Source organism: Macaca thibetana, chromosome 2 (genome assembly GCF_024542745.1).
Source record: "Macaca thibetana thibetana isolate TM-01 chromosome 2, ASM2454274v1, whole genome shotgun sequence".
Classification (NCBI taxonomy): Eukaryota; Metazoa; Chordata; class Mammalia; order Primates; family Cercopithecidae; genus Macaca; species Macaca thibetana.
Genome location: NC_065579.1, coordinates 160,049,349 through 160,073,308, shown reverse-complemented (window position 1 = coordinate 160,073,308; position 23,960 = coordinate 160,049,349). Strand labels below are relative to the sequence as shown.

Genomic DNA, 23,960 nt, shown 5'->3' with positions numbered 1-23,960 from the left:
GAATGATTGATATTTTGCCCATTTTTTTTTTTTTGGTACGAGAATTCTAAGGTTCAGAGAAGTTATGTGAATATCCTCTGGTCACACAGCTAGTAGGGACTAAGCTGGAATTCAAATTGGAGCAGTAGGACACAAAGCCTGTGCTCCTCACCATGCCTTGCCAGGCCAGACTTCATGTGCTTTTCATGGCATGAAATCAGTGTTGGGGGAATTCTGCCCAGCATCTCTGGTTAGCAGAGTGAATTGCTTTTATCATTTGCCAACATGTCACAGAAAAAAACAAAACAACAAAAAAATTAAAACTCCTGGCTCTAGATTTCCTATCAACCTGAAGTTTGGCTTGGTTACATATTATTTGAATATCTGACAATCTTATAAAAAGTCTAACGAGAATAAAAAAATTCTTCATTTATGCTAGCTCCTATGTTAGCTAAAAATCTCCTATTCCTACATAACAATGTGCCTGGGGAACTCGCTCACTGCCAGAAACTCATCTGAAAATGCTGAAAAGTCAGAATTTGGGGCCTATATACTGACTAATGTTACCAGCTGTGAGTCAGCTTGAACATCAGTAATATGATATTTCCCGCTACAATTTGATTTGGTTAAAATGTGTTTGAAGTTCACCCTTTTATTAACTGGAATTACCACCTCCTGTAACTGGAGGGCCTCTGAGAACAGGCTGCTGGTGCAATCCAACTTCCCACCCGCCATCGGTGCATTTCCAGGCAACAAATACTCTTAAATTGATAACTACAGAAATAGGTCAAAATGTCTTTTCAATAGTTGCTAATATTCCTCTAATGCCCCATAGCCTCTCTGATTCTCGTGCTAACATTTTTTTTCGATGATTGCAGGAGCAACAACTGTTAAAGAGAAATGACCAGAAGAAAGGAAAGCTGGCTGGGGTGGATGGAGGTGCTCTTAGGAGTTCCCCTAATTATCAGACAGAAAAGCCAGATCTCCCTAGAGGCCCAAGGGCCCCAAACTCAGTTCTGCTGTTGAGTTTGGTGACCTAGAAGAAAACCTGTGTCCCATCTGAGCCTCAATATTCTAATCTGTAAAAATAGGAGACTAGAGATGACTGATTATTCAAATTTGTAAAATGCCCAGAGTTCACAGGAGGTAGAAGCCCTGACTTATCACAAAACATTTGGGTTTTAAATTTGTGTATAGTACTCTTATAATGTTACCTGTTAGGGCCTTGGCTATCCAAGATAGAAACTTATTTTCATACCAAAAAAGTAATACTGTGTCATATCTTCATAAGAGAGACCCTTTGCTATCACAGTGGGTTTATTTACTATGTAAACCTATATTCCCTCCCTCTCTTTCCCCCAGGAAGAAAGTTTGCTTCTCTGAGTTCACATCACATGTGTGATTACAGCAAGGACAGAAGTTTGAGGCTGCAGTGAGACCTGATTGTGGCACTATTCTCCAGCCTGGGTGACTCAGCCAGACTTCAACCCTTTAAAAAAAAAAAAAAAGAAGAAAGGGTTGGGGTGGGTATAGCCACATTGGGAACATAGCTGATTCTGAGGCTGCAAGAAGAAAAGTCCCCTTGTTAAAAAAAGTTTTCCAACACTTCTTCTGAGATGCAAACATGCCACAGAGGGGTTAAGCCATTCATGCCTTGATGCTGTAACCACTTCAACACCAAGAGAGTTATCTCAGTGTAAAGCAGTTTTGGACTGGAGCTGGAGGGAGGGATAGGGATAATTCTGGAACAAGGGAAGCTGAAGGAAGGAATCAGATTAACTAACACAAGGACCCTAGGCTCTGCTGGCAGAGGAGAAGATGAAGTGACTGACAAGGACTGAAAAGAACCCAGTCTGTATTGCAGTTTTTGCCCAGCGCCTTGTCTGGAGCTGGTAAACCACTAAAAAAATCCCTTGAGAGATACCATGGTTTATCAAAAATGCCTTTGGCTCTACTGTTGCTCCATGGTTGTGCTGTTGCTCACCAGGAGGTCAGCAAACTACAGCCTACTTGGTTGAGGTTAGGGTAGTTTAATCTCCTATAAACTCACAAAGACTATCTCTCCATCAGATCCCTTCTGTTTTCCTTCCTTTCCTAGAGGAGGGAGGAAGAAATGTGTGAAAGTAAGGGCAAAGAAGAAGGAGGAGGAAGAGGTAGAAGAAATTAACCCTTCCTCAGCTTCCAAGTGAGTTAGGCTTTGTGTTAGGTGAGCATCTCTCTAGATCCTTCCAACAGCCCTGAAGATATTATTAGTAATAGGAAATATTTTATAGGCTTTAAGAGGCTAACTAGAGCTCAAGGTGGCCAGTCAGGCTCCTTGTTACACAGCACTCTTTTCTCAGCTCCTATAACATATGTATTTATATGTATATATTTGTCTTCTCCTCCTCCTTTTACTAATGGGTGCTTGAAAACAGGTTTAGGAGCCAGTCATGTGGAATTTATCTTTCAGGAACGTTGAACATCCCTTGAGTTATCCAACGCATACCTGACTAGGAGTCAGGAGGCCTACATGTTTGGGATTAAGGCTTGGTCCTAACAAACTGTCACCATGGACAGGCCCGTCCATCTTTGGGGTCTGCTCCAGGCCTTACAATCCTGTAATTCTCACTCATCAAGGTGATGGCGGGCATTAGTGTGTATGTGCAAAACTCAGCAAGAAGTAGTCTCCTTAGATGCTATATGTAGACTGAAGCGAAGAACTGCCTCCTGCTAATGCCAGTTGTGTTTTGAGTAAGAAGAATAAAAGGATTGATCTGAACTGAAAGCAGAAGGGAAGATGAGGGGAAGGCCACAGAACACATAGCCTGCAGTGGCATTGGTGGGGGTCTGAGACAGGCAGAAGCCCAGGGCCAGAGCTGAGAGATCAGCTTGTTTTTAGCACACACGGATGTGTTTGATCACATGATGCTTGGGAGGTACTTAGGCTAAGATAATCTTAATGTTAGGTGCTCATTTTAAAATCTCAATTTAATGACTGAAGTGTATTTTAATGATCCAATAAAGGCTAAAGCCCTCACTACTATGATACAACTATTTTTCCCAAGTATTCACTTCTTGCAAAATAAATAAATAAATAAATAAATAAAAATAAAAAAAAACTTGACTGAGAGCTATAGCGTTTCTGATTACAAAACAAGATCACTTTGATCATAATCATCTCAAGGTGCTTGGAGGAAAGAAGGAGAGATGAGATCTTCTGAACCACATTACGTGGACAGAAATCTTCAAAAAGTTTAATGGAGGAATTAACTTTTGAGGAATTGAAAAAGGGATCATTTTCAGTAAAAGAAAAAATGACCGATACGTTCAACTGGTATGCTAGGGAAAGATAAATTCTAGGCAAGACCAGCTCTATAATTTCTGGGGCTCAAGGCAAAATAAAAAAATGTAGGGCTCCTTATTCAAAAATTATTAAGAATTTCAGGACAGCAACAGAAGTACATTAAGCCAGGCATAGGGCCCATCCAAACATGGGACCTTGTGCAAGTGAACAGGTTGTATACCCATGAAGCTGGCCCTAGTTTTAGTTATTGTTTTTACCAAGGTATTCCAGTCCCAGAGCTACCAAGACCCAAATGGAAAAGCATGCACCACAACTCTCAAAACTCTCAGTTAACCCTGTCTCCCTACGGTAAGGACACAACTGAATTCTGCAATAAGGATCAGAAAATCCTGGGGTCTGCCAACATATTTGATAGATTGCAACTGCACTGGCTTCTGCGACATTTGTCACAGTCACTAATCCCTGCTTCTGTCACAACCTAAGGATGCCCAGGATATCAATGTCTGGGAATTCAAACATATTTTCTAAAAACACAAATTTATTTAAAAACAACAACAAAACAAGCAGAAGTCACTAAAAAGAAGCTGAGTCCCCTGGATGAAAGTCTGCTCTTAATGTCTTTCTGGCTTTACCTTGAGTAGGTCTTGGGTGTATGCACAGAGGTTCGGAAGTGCAGGTGAATTACCACAATAACTCTTTTCAGTTTGAGAAAAAATAGTGGAAACAGGAGAATCTGGTCATAGTCCAGCAGAAACTCCCTCATTTCACTGACAGTATGCTTGCTCCCTTTCTTATTATGCTAAGTTGAAGTGATGATTTCACTCTCCATGGAAGCTAAGTTTCTCTTTCCTGGATGCTTGGAATGGGCCTGGGGAAAAGCTATTGGAGAGTAACATCATGTCTAAAAAATGTATGTATGTATGAAGAAAGGAGAGATTTAAAGAGCTCAGACCAACATCAAAAGAATAACAGCAGTCCAAAGTGAAATGAATGTGGCCTCTTTTCCAATGATCTTAGGGACTTTATATATACTTAGCCTACTTCTTGAGTGGATAGACCAGTAGCTTGGCAGATGCCTAGGATGTTTGTACAGGTTGAAACTTAATTCTTTCCTTTCTAGTTATCTTTGTCCCATTAAAGAAAAATATCTAATATAGAGAACCAGTTCACTCCTACAGCCAGAATTATACTTTGACACTAGACCAATTGCTATATCCTTGATTTAGGATTTTTAAAAAAGATATCTATTGGCAAAGCTAATCTTTTATTTGGCTTAATAGGTTTGTACTGCTCTGAATAAGGCCATTAGGGTCCATAAGTAGATGGAAATGTGTTTGAATCTCTATAATCATGCTTAGATTTCAAAAGCCTTCCATTTCACAGAGGTGACGTAGGCTCAGTCATCATTTTCAAGTGTTTTAACAAATGGTAATTAGCAGAAAAGGTCTTACTTTTTTTAAAAAAAAAGTGACTGACCTTCACAACAGATGCACACATAAAACTCGGATTCATTTATTTTAAAATCATTCTCCCCTGCTGTAAATAGATAGCTACAATATATACATTAATATATGTGTGCACAATCAACCTTAGCAATACTGCTGTGAAGTAGATGAGGATAGATGGTTTTCTATTTATTTGACAAATACACTATTACACAGATAGGTTAAGCGATTTGTCCTGTAAGGAAGGGTGGAGCCGGGGGAAAAAAAAATCCTGCCACATCCGCTCTTACATTATACCACTATGGAATTGGGTATCCTTTATTGTTTTTGAGTGACTTGATCTAAATAATGGGTAATGTAATTTTCCTGAAAAAAAATTTCACTATTTCTCTCATTCCCTCTTACTTTCTTCCTCTCTCTGCTTCTCCTCTGAGATTATTATAAACTATTGATAAATGTGGTTGCTCTAAATTTACACTTGCTCTTCATGGGCTTTGATGGGTTTCAGCTCCTAAAGAGAGCACAAGGGGAGAAAAAAAGCTCATTTCTGAAAGGCAAAAGGATAGATAACGCTGGAACAGTTTATTTGAATTAATGTCACTATAAAGTTGATACTGGTACGAGTGATGTCTGGGACCCTCCTCTCGCAAGAGCTAGTCCAAAGGCTCTGAAGCGATACCACAGGAAGGAACAGCTTTTTGGAGGCAGAACCTGCTCATCAACACCCTGCTATTCTCCTGGGATCTCAGACAAAAGCCAGAGCTTTCTGTGCACCTTCCTGTTGAACTGCTTTAACTTGGAACTATCCTCAACATTAGGGCTGTCCCCTGTGAGTCCCTGACATTAGATGGTCTTTCTCTATTTTGACACATATTTGCATATCACTTATGGTGACATATTTGATAAAAAATGGGCCTCAGGGTTTTTTGGCCAGGGGAAAACTATTTTGCTATTATTTTAACTCTTTATTACCTCTTTTGTCGATTATTTGTGTGACTAAAAAGATTTCTTGCCTCTTGTCATGCTTCTGGTTACTGTTTCCCAATGTCATCTGGTAAATGCTTAGAAAATACAATTTTATTTTGATAAATTCTAAACAAAACATAATTATGAAGAAAAACCAACAGAGACAAGCATATAATGAATTTTGAAGCTAAATATAATAAATAGTTCTGAATTTTCTGCCACTCTGGCTCACTTAGAATGTAACATTGCTGACAAATTAGTTATTCATGCTGTTTTTTTAAAAATCAGGGGCAAAATTATAAGTTTCATTTCTCCTGATAGGAGCTGTAACCCCTGTAGCATGATAACACTTGAGTAATGTTTGCTATGTGAAACTGGCTTCGGTGATTTCTCCTAAAGGAAACTGCACTATCAAAATCTTCATCAAGGCTGCTTCTGTTTAAGACCCACTGCACTACGAATGTCCCTGTACCCGTCAGAACCTTGGCTGGCTGTCATCCCATCAAGCACCCCGTCTGCAGTTGCCACTCAGACACGTAACGCGTGTGTTTGGGGACAACGCGCAGTGGAATGGGAAGGGATACAGAGCTCTGTTGTACCACTACATTTATTGTAAGGAACTACTTACGTGGCAACTGCTTTGCTCTTTTATATTCTAGGCAACACAGTGGTGAATATAATTCATAATGAACATATTCAACATTTTTTCCATCAGTTCAATACATTATTCATAAATATTAGAGACGGAAAGACCTGGAAGATTATTGAGTCCAAACCTCCTTTTTGTAACTCCTTTTCCCCTAACTGTTGATGGTAGCTCAAAAAATCCAAACCAAAACCAAAACAAAAAAACACCACCAACAAAACAAAATAAACCAAACAAACAAATAAAGTATAAACACACAAGGAAAGCAACAAATTTACAAATTTTATAAGTAAAGTGAAAAGCTCCAAAGCCTGTGTTTGGTGGGGGTTGTGGAGGGCAGGATTGACACTGATGGAGCTCGCTGAAGACTAGGAGTATGGATGACTCTTTGCTTTGAAGACAGGCCAAGGGAGGGAAATGTCAGTTTCCCCCTTTTAGATAACAATTCAAGGTAAAGCCCAAGAGGCAATACCAAGTTCTTGACCAAGTGTTAACTATCCATCTCTACAGCCTGTTGTGAACTCAGGACTCAGGCACTCTTCTCTTCATTTAGAACTTGAGATACTAATGCTAATGATAAAAAGAAAATGTATAAATGAAGAGAGAGTGAAAACTACTAGAGAATGCTCCCTGGGATTATCTGTACTATGAAGATAGGAAAACTTTGCAGATGCTACTGTCTCTCTAGAGGAATAAATGCTTGCATTTTAATATTCTCAGCAGCTGGTTCCTGTTGAATGCCATCAGGATGATTCAGCCACCCACCAGGAACACCAGTAACAGCAAGTGCACACACAGAAATCTGCAAAACTTTCTTCTCTTGATGCCAACACCATTACTCTGGCAAAGTCAAAATCCTTTATTGAATTACCAGTTCTACTAAATGTGACCTTGTTCCCCTCACAAATACCAGCTCATTCTCAAATAAATGGAACTTCTGGCTGATTAAAATGCAACATTCCTCCCGACTTGAGCACACCCTGCTGTCAGTCTCTCCTCTGCCGTGTTCATGTGATCTACCTCTTTTTCGTTTTCTTGCTATTCACTGAAACCTTGAAGGACTGGCAAGATCCATACACACTCAAAGTCCACTTTGTATGTTGCTCTGCTAACAGCTAAACCCATACATTTAATGCTATATCTCTACCCTTTCATGTCTTAAGTTATTTTATCATTTCCATTTTTTAGACATTTTCTATTTCCACAGAATGTGTTTGTATGTCTGGAAAAACAGAAATGTGTAGCTGAACTGCATTTACCAATGACCTCATTAATATAGAATTACGATGCCATATTCAAGCTAGAGAAAAATGCTATACTTGCCCCCTTCTTCAAATTTAGACCAGATTACACACTAAAGGGAAGAAAATGCCAAAGATGACAGCTAGCTATCAAAAAGATCTCACTGTCTCATTTTCAGGTCTCCAAAGTAAAATCTAACGACATTCAACACAGATTCAGGTGCTCTCAACAGTCATGAAAATATATGGCTGAAGAGGGAATCTATAAATGTAATGAATACACAATTGGCTTATAACAGATGCAACCAAAATTAAATTCGGTATCTTGACCTGCTCTCCAAAGTGAAAGTTTCTAGTTTAGGCTACAGGCAGAGGTATAACAAGCTCATTAATCACATGAACCAGAAAAATAAGCTGACACTTCTGGAGACGCCGCAAAGAGCAACCTTAAGCGGTTGGGGGTCTGTGGGGAACTTGAAAAATCATGTGGCTCCCACAGTCCACAGCAAGCAACACTATTGTATTTTACAATGTACATGGGTCAGGCAATGGCCATGACCACCACTATTTTAAACTTCCAGGACAGGATTATAAGGATCTTTGTAGGGAAATAATAGGTCCAATATGGACTTTTATAAAAAGATTCAATATATTTTTATTAGGTTCCTGTTACATAAAAATCATTGTGTTCATTGCATGAGGAGATAATGAATTAGGTCAATCTATGACCTTGAGAAGTATATAAATGGGAAGGAACCACAGGCAGGGGAATATTAATAAGTAATAGTAGCAGGAACACTAACAGCAATGCTGAGTGATAACCTTGTACCAGTCATTCTGCTCAGCACTTTACATACTACATTTCATGGAACTCTTACAGTATCCCAGGAAGGCAGATGTCATTTTTCTCCTTACAGATGTGGAAAGTGAGGCCCCATAAAATTCAGTACATTGCCTAAATTATGTAGACCTGTTCCTTACATTACAAATAAATACATAAATGGCTTGCATATAAAATGAAATATGACAGGGGTCATTAAAAGGTACAAAGTGTTGTAGAAATAAAGAAGGCAGAATGTGTTTCTATTTGGGAATACTAGAGGAAAAAGAATATGGATGGGAAAATGCGTGTGCTTAGGAAACAAGGATTAGTCCGGTTTGTAATGTTCATAAACCTGTTGAATCATCAATGTCTCATTAGAACTCATACTTTGATAAGACAGTAAAATATACCAATCTGTACAGGAAGATTTCTACAAAGAAATACTTCTTTCCAAAAGATCTTCTGACTACAATTTCTCAGAAGTTTTCTTTTCTTGTTATTTATTTTTTGGTGGGGATAGAGGGAGAAAAAAGGTGAGATACAAGACTATGGAGGTCCGGGCAGCAGTGTTAACTCCAGTGTCTCTAGGGAGTCCATGCATCTGGGTGCATTCTGTTTCATTCCTCAGAATGCCTTATCCTCATCACACATATTTGTCCCTGCCACATCTGAGGTGAGGTTACTGGCACAGAAATAGAAACCCTGAGGGTCTGGTTTCTTCCACTTCTTCAAAGTGGGATATCACTTACTTTTTATTTTTATAAATTAGTTTCAGTGGTCAGTCTTTTGGCATAGGAGTACATCAAGAAAACGTGAGCTACAAAACTTGAGTTCTGGTCCCAGTTTTGCCTTGCTCATCTTGAAAAGATTTTATCTCTTCTCTGTTTAAGTTTTCTTAAGTTCTCTCTTAAGTTTTCTTATTGGCAAAATGAGTAGTTTAAGCCTGAATATCATTTCTTAATCTGTTGGACAACTCCCTCACCAATTTTTTTTGATAAAAATAAAACCTCGTTTTAATATAAATCTTGCTACTCTTCCCTATTTAAAATTCCTGGTTCACAGAATACAATATACAGTACCATTAGTTCAGATAATTTTGTAGAGATTTACTTTCTCTATTTTGTTAAGTTTTTCTTGTAAATTTTGTTTTCTAAATGTAAACCATTGTAATACATATGTATTTTCAAATTCTACATGGTCCTTGACCAGATATTCCAATATTCCTTTCTGAAGAGTTGGTTAACCCACTCACCCATATTGAGATATCTAAAGCTTCTTCAAGCTCCAAGATACAGTGATTATGATTCTATAATGCTGACATTTGCTTTGTCAACACTTAAAGCAGAACTTTTCAACTTCAAACAATAACATAACAAGTTGCTGTCACAATTACACTTATATAAATCTTTAAGCAGATGTGCATAACAGCTCTTTACAACTACTATCACACTGGACAACCAAAGCTTATGATGTTGTTATAAATCCCTGCAGCAGTAAATTCTACAGTTAATTATATCCTATAGGAAAAAGTACTGTCCATTTTTAGAATTGATTGACTCTTACTTTCCATATCTGTTAATTTTGCACCCATCTATAGGCTTTAAATAGCTCCCATAACTTTACTCATTAGCCCCCACTCTGTCATGACTTCTATGTCCCACCCTTCTGACCTTGCTCATTGAGTTCACTCTTACTGATGTAATCAAACGTGCTTCATTGTAGTTACATTCGTCACAGTGCTCATTAGAATTATCATCATTCCTACAGCACCTCAGTTCAATGAAACTGTTTGCCTGTGCAATTTGTTGTTATTTTAAGTTCTTCAGCTAGAATTTAAAAAATCTAGATGGACAATTTTATTTTATCTGACCAATAAATACCTACCCAGTCAAGTGACTCTGAAAAATTGGTAAGAAATTTATTAGAGCAAAATCTTAAGTCTAGAGAGAATTCTGTAAACTTGGACAGCAGCATTTCACTGACCTTGAATCCACAGGTTCAAAATTTATTAGTGTCAAGTTAGTCTTTTAAAACAATCCATTAAAGCAATAAGCATAAAATATGTATGATTTCTATCTATGTATGTGTTGAATTTAATAAATTAGTCAGGAGTCGAGGTATTTTTAAAGAAATATTAAATCTGTTCCACATTGAGCAATTAACTGACTTTCTAACCTTAAATATTCTTTTGCTGTAGTTAAAACCTTTTCTCTTTTTAAAATAAACAGAGTACGTAAACTGTAAGGTGGCAATGTAGTTCACTGTGACAATCTATATATTCCTTAATGTTTGTTCTTTTTATGGTCATGGTATGTAGAAGTAAATAAATGTATAATAGTTTAAAGTCCAGGAATTTTTGCCCAACTAAATTCTAAACACATAGCTTAAATAAAGAGTTGAAAGCTTGGCATCTCATCATTGCTGTTTATATGTTATAAGGTTTGCAGTGCCACCTTATAAAAGATATAGTTGTTTATTTTCATGTTCAATAAGTAGTGTAGGGTTTCAGGACTGAGAATGGATTACAGATTGTTCTCTCCTGGTTATTTTTGGCTTTAAGTATATTGATCATTTTATCATTTTCTTGTCTTAAACTACTTTAAACACAGCACAAATGTTATTCTCATCATGCCAGAAATGGGTTTGGAATTGATTCTGAGTTTCCATCAATTTTACTCTTTGCTCTTTGTGAGAAGTTTTTCACTTGCTTAAATTTGAAAGAATAGTTTTGTTTAAAAGATGTCACAGTACAACATTTAGAGATCCTTAGCTGCCCAGAAAAACTCAGATTTTCTGCTTTACAAAAGAATAAAAATCATTGCATTTATTACCATGGACTTTATTGAAATCAGTGAAGAATATTCATACAAATACAGTTTCACGAACTTCCTCTCTCTCTTTCTTCATGTAAGTGTTTGACAAAAGCATGTATCTTCTGAGAAGCCGGCCTGATTGGTCCAGGTTGGCACTGTTTCAGTATTTGGCCTACGGCGGCTGCTTAGGAATAATTTCGTCTCATCCTCTCTATTTTCCTGGACTGTATCAAACTCAGACACGTGGTATGCAAAGGAAATCCAAGTCTTTTAAAAATGCTATTTCTTTTGGTACTAAAGCCAAGACCATTTCTACTTTGGCCAAATGATCTTATCAAGATTTAACAAGAGATATTCAGTAATATCTCCAATCTGTGAGAAGACATTCCACTAAGGAAGATAATTTATTACATACAGTTTACATATATTTCTGCACTTGGTACCAGGAAGAGACATGATCAAACTTATTCTATTGGTACCCAAAACAATGTAACACTGACAAAAATTTTGTGGCAATTATTCATTTCAATTAATTTAAAAAGAAATAAACAAGTAGCTCTTCCCCCATTAAAACAGACACTGGAAATCTAATTTCAGTTATTGCTGAAAATATTTTGGCTTCCACAAAGGCACCTTACTAACACACCTACTTTGCCCTCCATTGTGCTGTCACAATTCAGAGCTTGTAACATTTTATTCAGGTTCTCTGGACTAATTAGATGAAACAACTGCATTACAGTATTAAGATGCTTTTGCAGAATCAAATGAAAGGAGTTCTGCACAGTTCGGATAGCGTGGAAGATCTGCAATAAATATCACCAAAATCCTGCATGTGCAATATATTTTTCTACATTTACAAATTAGCTAATGAATAAGTGTATTCCACAATAACTGCTAGGATTTAATTTCACACTTAAGAATATCAACAAACACAGGGAGAAATTTAGATAGGTAAACTCCATTTCCCTTCCCACCCCACCCTTGTGCTCCTCCGCACTGTTTGCATTTCAGAACAAATGCTTCATGTCTCTCGAAAAGCGCCAGGAAATCTCTTCTCTAGCTATGCAGGCCTCAATTTTATGTGTGTAGTATGACACACCTTAAAAGAGAGCCCCACAAACTAGAGTGGGACGTTAATTTAAATACAGACTTAAGGAGAAGAGCTCCATCTACTGAATCAGTTAGATCATAGTGTGTACCCTATAGTTATCCCATTCACTACTTTCAACCACTTAGAGGCTCTGGAGAGAACAGAAAAGTTACAGACCTGAGCAACCACAAAAAACAGCTTTGAGCCTAATGCCATTTTGGATATTTCTCAGATACCCTGAGCCCCTTTCCTTTGCCCTTCCGATTTTCAAAGCTTTCCATGTTGCAATATAAAATAAAAATGGATCTTTTGCTATATGAACCATCTCTTGGAGGTAGAAAGTCATTGGTTGTTGAAGGAAACGCCTCAGACAGTTGAAGAGAAAGCTCCAGAAAGAAAATCTCTACCTGGCAGGTTGGGCAGCCTAGGTAAGAAGTGAAAAGAAGAGTAGCCTACTTACTCCTCCTGCCTTGCACTGCTGCTGGGGAAGCCTGCAGCCACCCAGGATCAGCTCTTCTGGCCTCTCCCCGGCTGCACAGTATTGTTGTGGCATTGGGGATTTGCTGTGGCTTCGTAAGATTATGGGGATGTGCTTCAGCAAGCCAAAAAAGTCACAAACAAAATTCAAGGGGAAAAAAAAGTATAAAAACAGCTGATCTTACTGGAGAAGCTCTTGGCATTTTCCTACATATGCCACAATTTTCTTTGGTATTTCCTGGTTCTGTGATCAGAAAAATTATCATATCATATTTATTATTGTTGTTTTTTTCAGGGTTGCTGGTAGTGACGGGCGGTACAGTGAGGGCAAACAGATGGATCGAGGAGAAGCAAAGTAAAGATTACTTCTCCCACTTGTTTGAAAGCTTTCCAAGAGATTGCAGGTTAAAAAGTCTCTCCTTCAGAATACTGAAGACATACAGATATCATATATAGGAAAAGGTGGCCATACTCTTTCTAGATTGGGAAAGAAAAAAACTTCTGACATAGTTAACAGATTTGGAACAAAGCAAACTGTATCAGAAAAAACTTAAACGTTCACATAGGTGCATAAAATTCAGCAGCGTATAAGACTTACAAAAATACTTTATAAATTAAGATAAAATATTTGACTATAAATAGGTGTTAAGTATATATATAACTGGATAAAAGCAATTTCAGTGAATTTTTTTATTATAGAAAAATAAAATATAATGAATTAACAAAAGTTTTACAGTAACGCTAACCTTTTCTCTTGTAGATTAAAATAGAATTAATGTAAGTGTAAAGTGGACTCATGTATCCCTGTGGGTGTGAATGTATATATATACCTGCACAGGTATTACTGACTGACACTGAAAGGTAATATGTTGCAAAGAAATTCAAACTTTGAGAATTATTTTAAATTGGGTGTTTAAAATATCAGCATTAACCTGGCAGGTTTCTTTATCTTTCTTTCTTTTTAACACATTTTCAGGTTCTGTTTTAAAGCACGAAAAGAAAAACAGATTAGAAAAGCATTACACATCAATAAGTATTTTGTAAAATAATTCATTTGCATTTATTAGAATATTCAGTTTTCAAAAAACGGCTAATTGGATTTTCTTCAAGCCTTTTCAAGACAAGTTCAGTTCTGTGTCAAGGATAACTATGAGAAATTTCACCTCAAAAGGTAATTGGTTTGGGTAGTTATAAAGGCCTGAAAAACAAGATTATCTCCACCATAACTATAACAAAACAGCTAATGAGTAAGTATATTCTGGTAAGAATCGATAAGAATTGCAAAGCCTGAGAGGGTCATCGCAGACTTGAGAAAGGTAACCAAGTGAGGAAACATCAAACAGAGTTAAAGCATTCTGAAAAACGGAAAGTGTTAATAATCACTGACAGGCAAGAATATTCTTCGATAGTGATGACAACAACAAAACAAAACAACTAAAAACAACTGGAAATACACATCTCCAGAGGCAAAGTATGACTACTTATTAAGCAAGAGGAGAACCTGCTTCTTTGTCATTCCCTTTGGAAGCCTAGGTTTTTTTTTTAAAAAAAAAAAAAAAAAAAAAAAAAAAAAGGTTGCACAAAAGATACATGTGTTCATTTTCTGGTATTATTACAGGCCCACCTAGATTTAGCTTTCGATTCCAGATGAGATCAGGCATGTTCAGACTAGCACATCTTTGCTCTGTAAGCACAGAGCTGCTATCATTTCACTGGCAAATTCTCGTATCCCCAAATTTATGCACAATAGATACCCTTTAAAATCTGCAAATTTTCTATTTCAGTGAAATACCTCATTGAGTTAATTTTTTTTCTTAATTTACGCTGCTAGTATTAAGCTGAAAAGTTAAGGCAGGCAACTCCTATAAAAAGGAAAGTTGAATAGTACTTACCCTAAGTGTAATGTGCAAGCCTTAATGGGGCAATTTGCTTTTGCCTATGATATTTAGAAAGGTGTCCAGGTCTAAACTCAGCTCTCGCCTTTTTCCCTTCTGGAAAACTGAACAGACCCACAGAAAGTGCCTCTGCGAAAGATCACACAAATCAACAGCCTTACCTGTGGCCATTCAGAAGACTGCACTTTGGTGTGTGTTTAAAACTATGAATAAAGTCAGATACAGCGCATGCTCAGCAGGCAATTTAAAAATATTTATAACATTGTTGTTTCAAAAACAAATTTCCTCAAACAAAGCAAAACTCACATTTTTTTATCCATGCCAAGTTTAACGTTCTGAGACAAAGCTGTTTTGGAGTTTTCCGCTGAAGGAAAAAAGGCTTTTAAAATTTTTTGTTGAACGAAAAATAGTTCTCTCTTCCCTTTTGGGTATGCTTAAAGGGGTGGAATAAATTTTTCTCCAAGTTTCAACAAAATTCACCTCTGCCTATGATAAGGCATTGCAAATTTAAGGTCTGTAAAAAACAATTTTAGAGAAACTAACAAGAAACTAAAAACTATGGGTTTAAAGAATGTAATGGTCATCTGAACTTTCAAGGCAGTCTTGCATGTAACTATACAAAAATTATATCCTGATATAAACAGGATATATTATGTATAGATAAGAATAATGTGTATACAACCATATGCATACCTAGAGAAGTTTTATTTTTCTTTTGCTAACTAAAATCAGAACTCTTTAAAACTGAAAAAGAAATACAACAGAAATTTAGGAGAAACCCAGTAATAATATCAGCACAATTCCTCTGTTTTTCATAGCAAGCATGGAAAAGAAGGCAATCATAACAATTGATTAAATTTTGAGATATATAAAATAAAAATTTGATAAAATAAGGTTTTTAAAGTATGAATTGCAGTAGAAATGCCTGTTTGTTTCGTTCCTGGTTGGAAATTTCTTTCTCCTCCTTGAATATCCCTAAGCATTCCATTTTACCATCTATCACCAAACCCTGAACAGCTCGCAGATCTCACAGATCTTATTTAAATCTCGTACTTAATTCTTAAGTCTCTGAATGAATTTCAGCTCCTGCTCTACTTTCCAAGGGTGCTCAGCTGGCCTCACAAAAGCTCCACAGACACATCGTTCACTATCTCTGATGCTTTCAAGCTTAACAGAGGGTGCCAAAAAAAAAAAAAAAAAAAAAAAAAAATCAACGATTAAAAAAAGTTTATTAAAGTGAAACTAGGATTGCAAATTTGAAGAAGTTGCTTCTACTTTTATTTCTCTCTCAACTCAGCACAGGTGTTTCCTAACTTATACTGCCCTGCATGCTGATGAAGGGGAGGGTTAAATTAAGGTGAAGGAGTGGGCCAAGCGCAGACCAACAAGCATTTAGGATCTCCAGCCTCATGTGTTAATGGATGTGTTTAAAAATGGACCCCCCAAAAAGCCTAGAATGAGGTTTCTTTTTGGCAAATAATTAAACCAGTATACTGAAATAATTAAAGCTTTGTCTTTAAATAAAGCATCAGATCAACAGAACAAAAACAAAGATAAAAATTGCACACACATATGCATGCGCGCACACACGCTCTGACACACACAGATACGCAAAACTAGTGGGTGAGGGGAGAAGGAAATTAAATAAAAGAAAACAAACAGAGTCCTAACAGGCCATTCTCCGAAAAGGAATCTAAATAAAAAGTCATATGATATCTGATAGTGCAGGACACGTCGCCAAGAACTGGAGCGGATTGCCTACAGGAAGAAAGGGCCAGTGTATTCCAGCTCAAAGAGCTTTTCTTTCCTCCTCCTCTATTTTTCCCCCTTTTCTCCTCGACTGTGAATGTGTTACTCTCAGGTCAGATCCACGAAGAATCCCAGAATGACAGCTATCACCTGTCACTGTACTCTTGGCGGCACAACTAGCTGATAGGAGCTGCCTGAGCTGGGATCAAGAAGAGCTAGTGCAGCTTTCAGTAACAGCCTCTTCTCCTAGTCCCTCTGCTCCTTTCAAAGACCCCCTTGGTCACATCAAAAACAGACCAAAAGGAAAAAGAAAAAAGAAAAAAAAGCGGGGGGGGGGAACCAAATGAAAAATTAAAAATGCAGGGACAACAGCCCACAGCAACAAAAGAATTCGGGGGAAAAAATAAAATACAAGCAAAAAGGAAAAAAACAAAAACAAAAACAAAACAACTCTTGCCTTCAATATAAAACTTTTTAAAGACTGAGTTTCTCTTATCTGGATGACATTCTTTTTAAAAGTATTTTTCTCCTTAGGAACTATTAAAAGCATTAAAAAATTCTACAAAAATACAGAAAACTCTGAAAGCAATTCAAGAATTTTCCTAAAGAAAACATGTAACTGTAAGAAGTGAGTTACCCTGGAAAATTCTGGATTTGCCAAAAGTTCCCTTAGTTCTAATATCTTTCAGCGAGTTCAAGTGCTAACACTGGTCACCTAGTACTTGTTTTTTCTCTGAGGGTCATGACTGAGGCAACACATACATAGTAAGGTTTCCCGAAAAGACTCCTTGTTATCAAGTTACTTCAAACATAAGGCACTCACACCTCCCAGCCAGGAGGGTTTTTTGATGAAGCATCAAACTCTGCCCTGATATATATTACATCCTTAAGAAGCAGTTACATAAATGCATTCTATAATTATGGAAAATGTATATATCTATATTTTCCCCTACATTTTCCCTCCCCAGGGATATGAATAGATTTTATTTTCAGTTAATAGAAAAAAAAAAGAAAAGAGTTTCTGATTCTTGAAACAACTGTTGTAGCTGTTTTCCACTTAGCAAAACAGTTATCTGTAGTTAGGAACGGTACATAATATATATTTAAGGGTTTTTGTACAGCTTGAGAATTGTTCCCCTTGTTTAGTTTTGTATCTATAATGTACCTTAAAAAGATTTCTAAGTGACAATCAACATATAAATGCATTAAGAGGAGAACTTTCAGAAAGAAAACATTATCCTGGGTTTATAAATCCAGGATATTAGCATAAAGATATAAATGTACAGCATATATAAAAGAAAAATTGTTTACTACATTTTACACATACAGTTCACATATGATTTCTTTTTTCTTTTGTTGGAGCATTAATTTGAAAATGATAAGCATTCTGAAATGTTTGCTATAACACAAATTCATGGTAAAAATATACATGCATAGGCAAAAATTGAAATGGAGAACACAAAGCTACGTGGCAATCAGAATCGTTGACAAAATCTCCATCTAGACTATATTTTGCTTGAACTAGTGTATCATAGATGGGGCAAGTAATCTCTCTGGGGGTTTTGTCATTTACATAATTAGAAACAAGAATAAAATACAAATATCTGCTCCCTTACTATCTTTTCTTAATAACTGACAAGTCACACAAGTGGTACCTTTTAAACAGATGGATGCAAAAACTTGTGAGATCGAATGAACTGATGTACCCCATTGGTATTTTGGGAACCCAAATTCCATAATTAACTTTTTACTCAAGTGGCAAAAGTAGAAGATGTTCTAGTCACCAAATGGATTATTTGATGGACTTTGGTTCTTTCTTCCACAAGATTTTGGCGACCCAGAAAGGGTAAAGAGATGATAACAGAAGATGCATCCTGAACAACTTTTATTGTGAGTAAAAAAAAAAATAGCATAAAGTGAGCATAAGAACAGTTGGATTTGGAAAGATTAAAAGAGAAGAAAAGAGCAACATATGCAACTTAATTAGTCTTTTTCTTTTTAATTTTTTCATGAACACATATATATATATATTGGGATGATGGGGAGAAAAGATAACTGGATTTCTTTTGAATGTCTTTGTGTCTTTATAGAGTGAATGTTCTGTTCCTGTCTCTTTCTTTTTAGGCGAAAACTAATAAAAATAGAAAAACATATATCAGACATTAAGCTCACTCCCCCCACCCGCCCCCCCCCGCACCCTTCCCTTTGTAAAGAACTCTTTGTTCTCTAGTGAAAATGCTGAAAAATCCCCGGGCAGCTACTCCCTGAAACAAGTGCAAAACACTTAGAGGCTTTTGGGCTGGCTGGGAGCCAGAAACCCTCCCGCTGTCTGGTTAGAAGAGGAAAAAAAGAAGAGAGAGGGAGAGGGAGAGAGGGGAAGAGGGAATGGGGGGGGCAGAGAGAGAGGAAGAGAGAGAGGAAGAGAGAGGAAAAGAGAAGGGAGAGAGAGAGAGAGAGAGAAAGAGAGAGAGAGAAATTGGAGCTTCCTTTAATAGACATAGGAAGCAGCGTTTTTTCTTTTTCTTTTTTTTTCAAAACTGGCGGTCAAGCGTTAAGTAACTCCCGTCTAAATCCACCTGCTAGAAATGAACTTGGGTAACCCCCCAGGGGTGCACAAAGACAGGGAAGACAGTAACATACTCCATACTCTTTCCCACCCCCCGCTGTACTGCTTCCATTCTTTCTGCTCTCATACACAAATGCCCACAGCTTCTCACGCCGCCCCTCTTACCCCCCAACAACAAACACAGCAAAATACATGCTCCCTCGGTCTCCTAAAAAAAAAAAGGCTTTTCCATCTCGGTTGCGACACAGTGATAAGGGGTAGCGAACATCTCATACCTGGTGTGAATGCTAATCAGTCAGGAGTTCTCCTTTTCCCAAGACAGGGAACTGTTTCCTTCCAAATTTATTAGAACCTCCTCCACTGCCTCTTTGAAAAACCTTCTTTGTCACCCTCTCCCAAGTCCCGATACTTCTTTAAAAAAAAAATGGCTTCGGAGCTCCTTCTATTCTTGATATTGATTCTCTCTCTCTCCCCCCACCCCTCCTCCTCTCTCCTGTCTGTGTCTCTTCTGAGTGGTCTATTGATAAGTCCCTGGAGGCACTGGGTCAGCCTGCCCGTAGGAAACCAGACACAATGCACAAATCTCCGAGTGCCATTCTGCCATCAGCAAGCAGACCACGTTTAGGAGAGAGAGAGAGGAAAAAAAAACAGTAGAGCAAGAGACAGAGAGAGAGAGAGAGAGAGAGAGAGAGACACCAACCGAGGGAGGGAGAGAGAGACTGAGAGAGAGAGAGGAAGAGAGAGGGGGAAGAGAGGGAGAGAGGGAGAGAGAGAGGCAGAGAGAGGGAGAGAGAGGAGAGACGGGGAGAGAGAGAGTGTGTGAGAAAAAGACTGATTGGAACAGGAGGGAGAGAGAGAGAAAAGGAGAAGGAGAGAGAGCGCGAGAGGGAGAGCGGCACTGCCAGTCAGGTTAATCATCCCTACTTTAATTAGCTGTTCGGCTTAGACATAAAACAATTGAATTTGAATGATCTGTCAGCAGGCTCGGCTGAACCAAAGGGGAAAAGCGAATATTACAAAAAGACTGTTGGTGTGTTCTGATAAGCAATACTGCTCGTACTGACAAATCCTCAAAGGGGGAACTATTAAAACTTACAACTAAACAAAAAGTGCAAATACAAATGGCACTAGATAGAGGTCTTTAAAAAATGGAGTTTTCTCCCCTAGTTTCATGAACCATAGATATTTATGTGCAGGTGCCAGCATATTAGGGGTTTTCGTGTAATGTATGAAAGTTTATTAACGATGGTCTAGGAGTGTAGCAGACAGATGCTGCAGAGAACAAGACAGGTACAGTCAGATGCCGAATCTAGATCTTGGAGGGAGATGGATGCTGGAAGAAGAGGCACCGTGGCAAGAGATCAGCACAGACAAAGTCAGTGGGCAGATAGGCAGACAGATTTTAGGCACGGCACGATCTCATCTAAAAAGGCAAAAGTTCTGATGCAATATTAGGTGCAAAACAATCCATCCATCCTCCTCTCCCGGGTGCACTCCAAGGTACAGTTAAAATGGATTAATCTTTGTGACAAACAGAGCTGGCAAGGCAGACTATGGCAGACACTGAAGGCGATTTGCAGACCCAGAGAATACAGAGCTAGAAAAAGCCCCAGAGATCAATCTCTGCCCCTCCCGGTTTAACAGAGAGGAAACTGAGGCCCAGAGTCGACACTAGACACCAGGACTCCAGGAGCCCACCAGGCCAGTGCTCTTTCCACCACACCAGCTAACCTAGAGTATTCTTTGAAGATCTGGCCCAACAGGTATGAAAATCACCCTTGCCTCCCAAATAAGATTACCCCACCTATATATAGTGTACAAACCTCCAATTTTTCAAAATGTTTAAATAGCCAAATGGAAATATAATTACATATATAAATATATTTCCACTTTATATATGTGTTTATGTATGTGTGTATATATATACACACACGTATATATATACACACACATACATAGAGAGAGAGACCATTTTGAATGCTAGGAAAAAGGGATTTAAGTCTTTAATTCATTCTTGGAGAAAAGCAGAAAAATATAATATTGTAGAGGCCTTGTCTCAGCAAGATATAACTTGTGTCACATTTGCAAGCTAATGAAGGCTAGTGGATTGATCTACAAAGACCTCACCCTGAATTTACAATTCGCTGTATGAACATCATCTGCTGTACATCACCATGTGAGAAGATGTGGTTTTCCTCATACACCTCACTTCTAAAACACAGGCACATTGTGGGTGAAAGGGATTGAGTCTTTCAGCATACTATGTAGCTTTAAAGCACTGATGAGACTTTCCACCTGGAGAATTAGGTGTGTACAACTCTTCCGATATATTTCAATTGAAAATGAGCTACTAAAAAGGGGAAACTATCTTTCCTGCCCACGAAAGTGATGTTATCTTTTTGAGGACACATATGATCACGTTCAGTAAGGATTCCCTTTTGACAATGGGTAACTGAAGGTCTAGTTTTTAAATGGCGAAAGAGGTGTTTATGAAGAGAACAGTGCCATCAGATGTTACTGGAGAGATTCGGTTTCTTGCCCTAAAACAAGACTCAGGGTGTGTATGAAAGCGAAAACCATCTCTCAGTCATGCTTCAGCAACAACGTTGCTACTTAGGGAGAAAGAAGAAAACCGAAAGAAATGTCAGGCACCTGGGAGCCCACTCAAAGACAAGTAATCTGAGAGAAGTCATAGCCAGAGTAATTTAATTTATTTGCACACCAACCTCTTCAACAATGGCTGCTATGCCATGCCTAAAACACATGGCCTACAGTCAATTGATGTGGAAAGGGGGAAGGAATCAGTGATTTTGATAAAGGCAGATCCTTTGGCAAGCCCCAAAGTACCTGATAGGCAAGAGCCCAGAAGAAAGTGGTGGAGTGTTTAGTAAATGTGCGTTGGTGAACGGAGAAAAAAGAACAAGAGCTTTGGAGCAAACACACATTTATATACAACACTGCAAAAGTCACAGCTACTCTGAGAGCCTCAGTTTTCCTTTCTGTAAAAGGTGATGATATTGGTTCCACAGGGTTGTCCTAAGGATGACATGAGCAAACATATAAAGTACACAGCTAGTCATTACATGGTAGTTATCATGGAGGAAAGTGTACCTTGAGGGTGTAAACAAAACTGTATATTATGGATGTCCTGAGTATGCTATATTCAAAGCATGTAGGTTCACGACATGAAAGCATATAGCAAAGCAAGGATCTAATATACAGACCTCTACTAGAAAGTATTAGCAGTAGAGATTATAAAGTTTAGAACTAAATTCCTAAAATCTGAACTTCAAGGATGTTAGGTCATCTGGGGTTGTGTTATTTCTTTGTTTCCAGATTTTACTATATTTCCTGGCTCATAATAATAATGACGGCCAACATATTACTAATTGGTTTTGCTCTAAGCACTCTGCTAAGCACTTTACATTTTAAAATCATACTTTAGCATCACAAGAACTCTATGAATGCGGTACTACCAATATCTGCATTTCATAGATAAGAAAGCTGAGGTATAGAAAGATTGTATAACTTTCTCAAGATCACATGCCTAGTAAGTGAGGAGCTGGGAATTAAATCCAGGCAATCTGACTTTAAAGCCTGCACTCTCAGCCACAGTACTATACTGGCACACAGTAGGTATTCAGTCAATGTGTGTTGAATGAATGAGCAGATGAAAAAAACACTAGAATTTTTATTTCATTGGAGATCAGTAATAATTTGTGCACAACCACTTGAGAGAATCTTGTTTTTGAATTATAGAATCTGTCCTTCTTCTGTAGCTCACTTCAGGTGTAGTCCTTTGTCAGAAACCAGGGTGAGCCATGTCCCTGCACGGTGTTGAAAATGGATGAAGGGAAGACTGCTGACCATGACCACCCAGGGCATTTAAATATCTGACGGCATTTTCAGCACTTTGAGGGTAGTGTTAGCACAAGGGTTATTAATTGGCTTAATTCCAGTTCGGATAATTACATCGTGTCTCTTTAATTTTCCCCCGACTATGCCATTCTTCACTTCCTGTCACAAATGTGCTCTTTAAAAAAGCATATGAATACACACAAACATATAGTTATATTTAAGGTTTGCATAATCATTTAGGGTGCTTTTTTTTTCTAAATGATCAGTGTATAGTAGCTATGTAATAAATGAATGGGCAAAAGAATTAAAGTCATTGCAAAACAAAGATAACTATTTGAAGCTTTTTGTTTGGCAATGAAATAAACAGATTTTTAAAACATTTCCTTGGTGACAGAATTCCAATCACATTTTTTTTTCTCATGGGCAGATATTTCCAGAGCTGATGACCTGCTCATAAGCTGATTTTCTTATACTATATAGTTTCCAATATAAAAAAATACCAATGAAAACTGTGATATTTTGGAGTAGAAAATGAGACTAAGTCCTGAGTGGTAGAGCATACTGAACGTATGGGTTTTCAATGAGTTATTAACCCATTTATTAGCCCTGCCTTATTTGGCAGCTTTTAAAAAAAAATCTCCAAACATATTACTAGAATAATCTTCAAATATAGAAGAAAGGGACAACATATCCTAATTTAATAAGCTTAGGAAAGTTGGACGGTCATAAACAGACACAATCCCCTCTCCTTTTTCCAAAGAATTCTTGGCCTTTGAAATACTGTTTCTACATGATACTAAAGAAACACTCCCAGAAAAATACGCTTAAAACATGTGCACGAACAGGTAAATGCACCCATGGTAGAACATAGTTTATTAGGCCTTTTTAGTGTACATTTGTATGAATAAGTCATCAAATATAGGGAGTACAGAAAATAAGAGAATAAAGGGTTAATTTATTTACTATGCATGAAGGTTTCTAGATCTTTGCTTCTTCAGCTTTTAGTTCAAAATTCCACGCATACTCTGCACATAATAATAAATGCCATATTTCAATATATCTCATAATTTGATTTACTTTCAAGCATCTTTTCTGGTTCAGCTCTCCAAGACTTCCTCCTTATAAA

General features: G+C 37.6%; 1 protein-coding gene across 38 annotated transcripts in view; it reads right to left on the bottom strand.

Annotated features, from left to right (window-relative positions):
- Positions 1-23,960, bottom strand: part of ZBTB20 (zinc finger and BTB domain containing 20) — an 811,121-nt gene that overhangs the window by 98,970 nt on the left and 688,191 nt on the right. The window contains exon 1 of one of the 38 annotated variants that reach the window (XM_050781951.1): positions 19,252-23,960. This exon is cut by the window's right edge and continues 24,908 nt beyond it. The exons of 35 other annotated variants lie outside the window; for them this stretch is intronic. The gene's annotated coding sequence lies outside the window, so the exon portion shown is untranslated. 2 more of the 38 variants (XM_050781960.1, XM_050781959.1) reach the window with 2 other exon arrangements.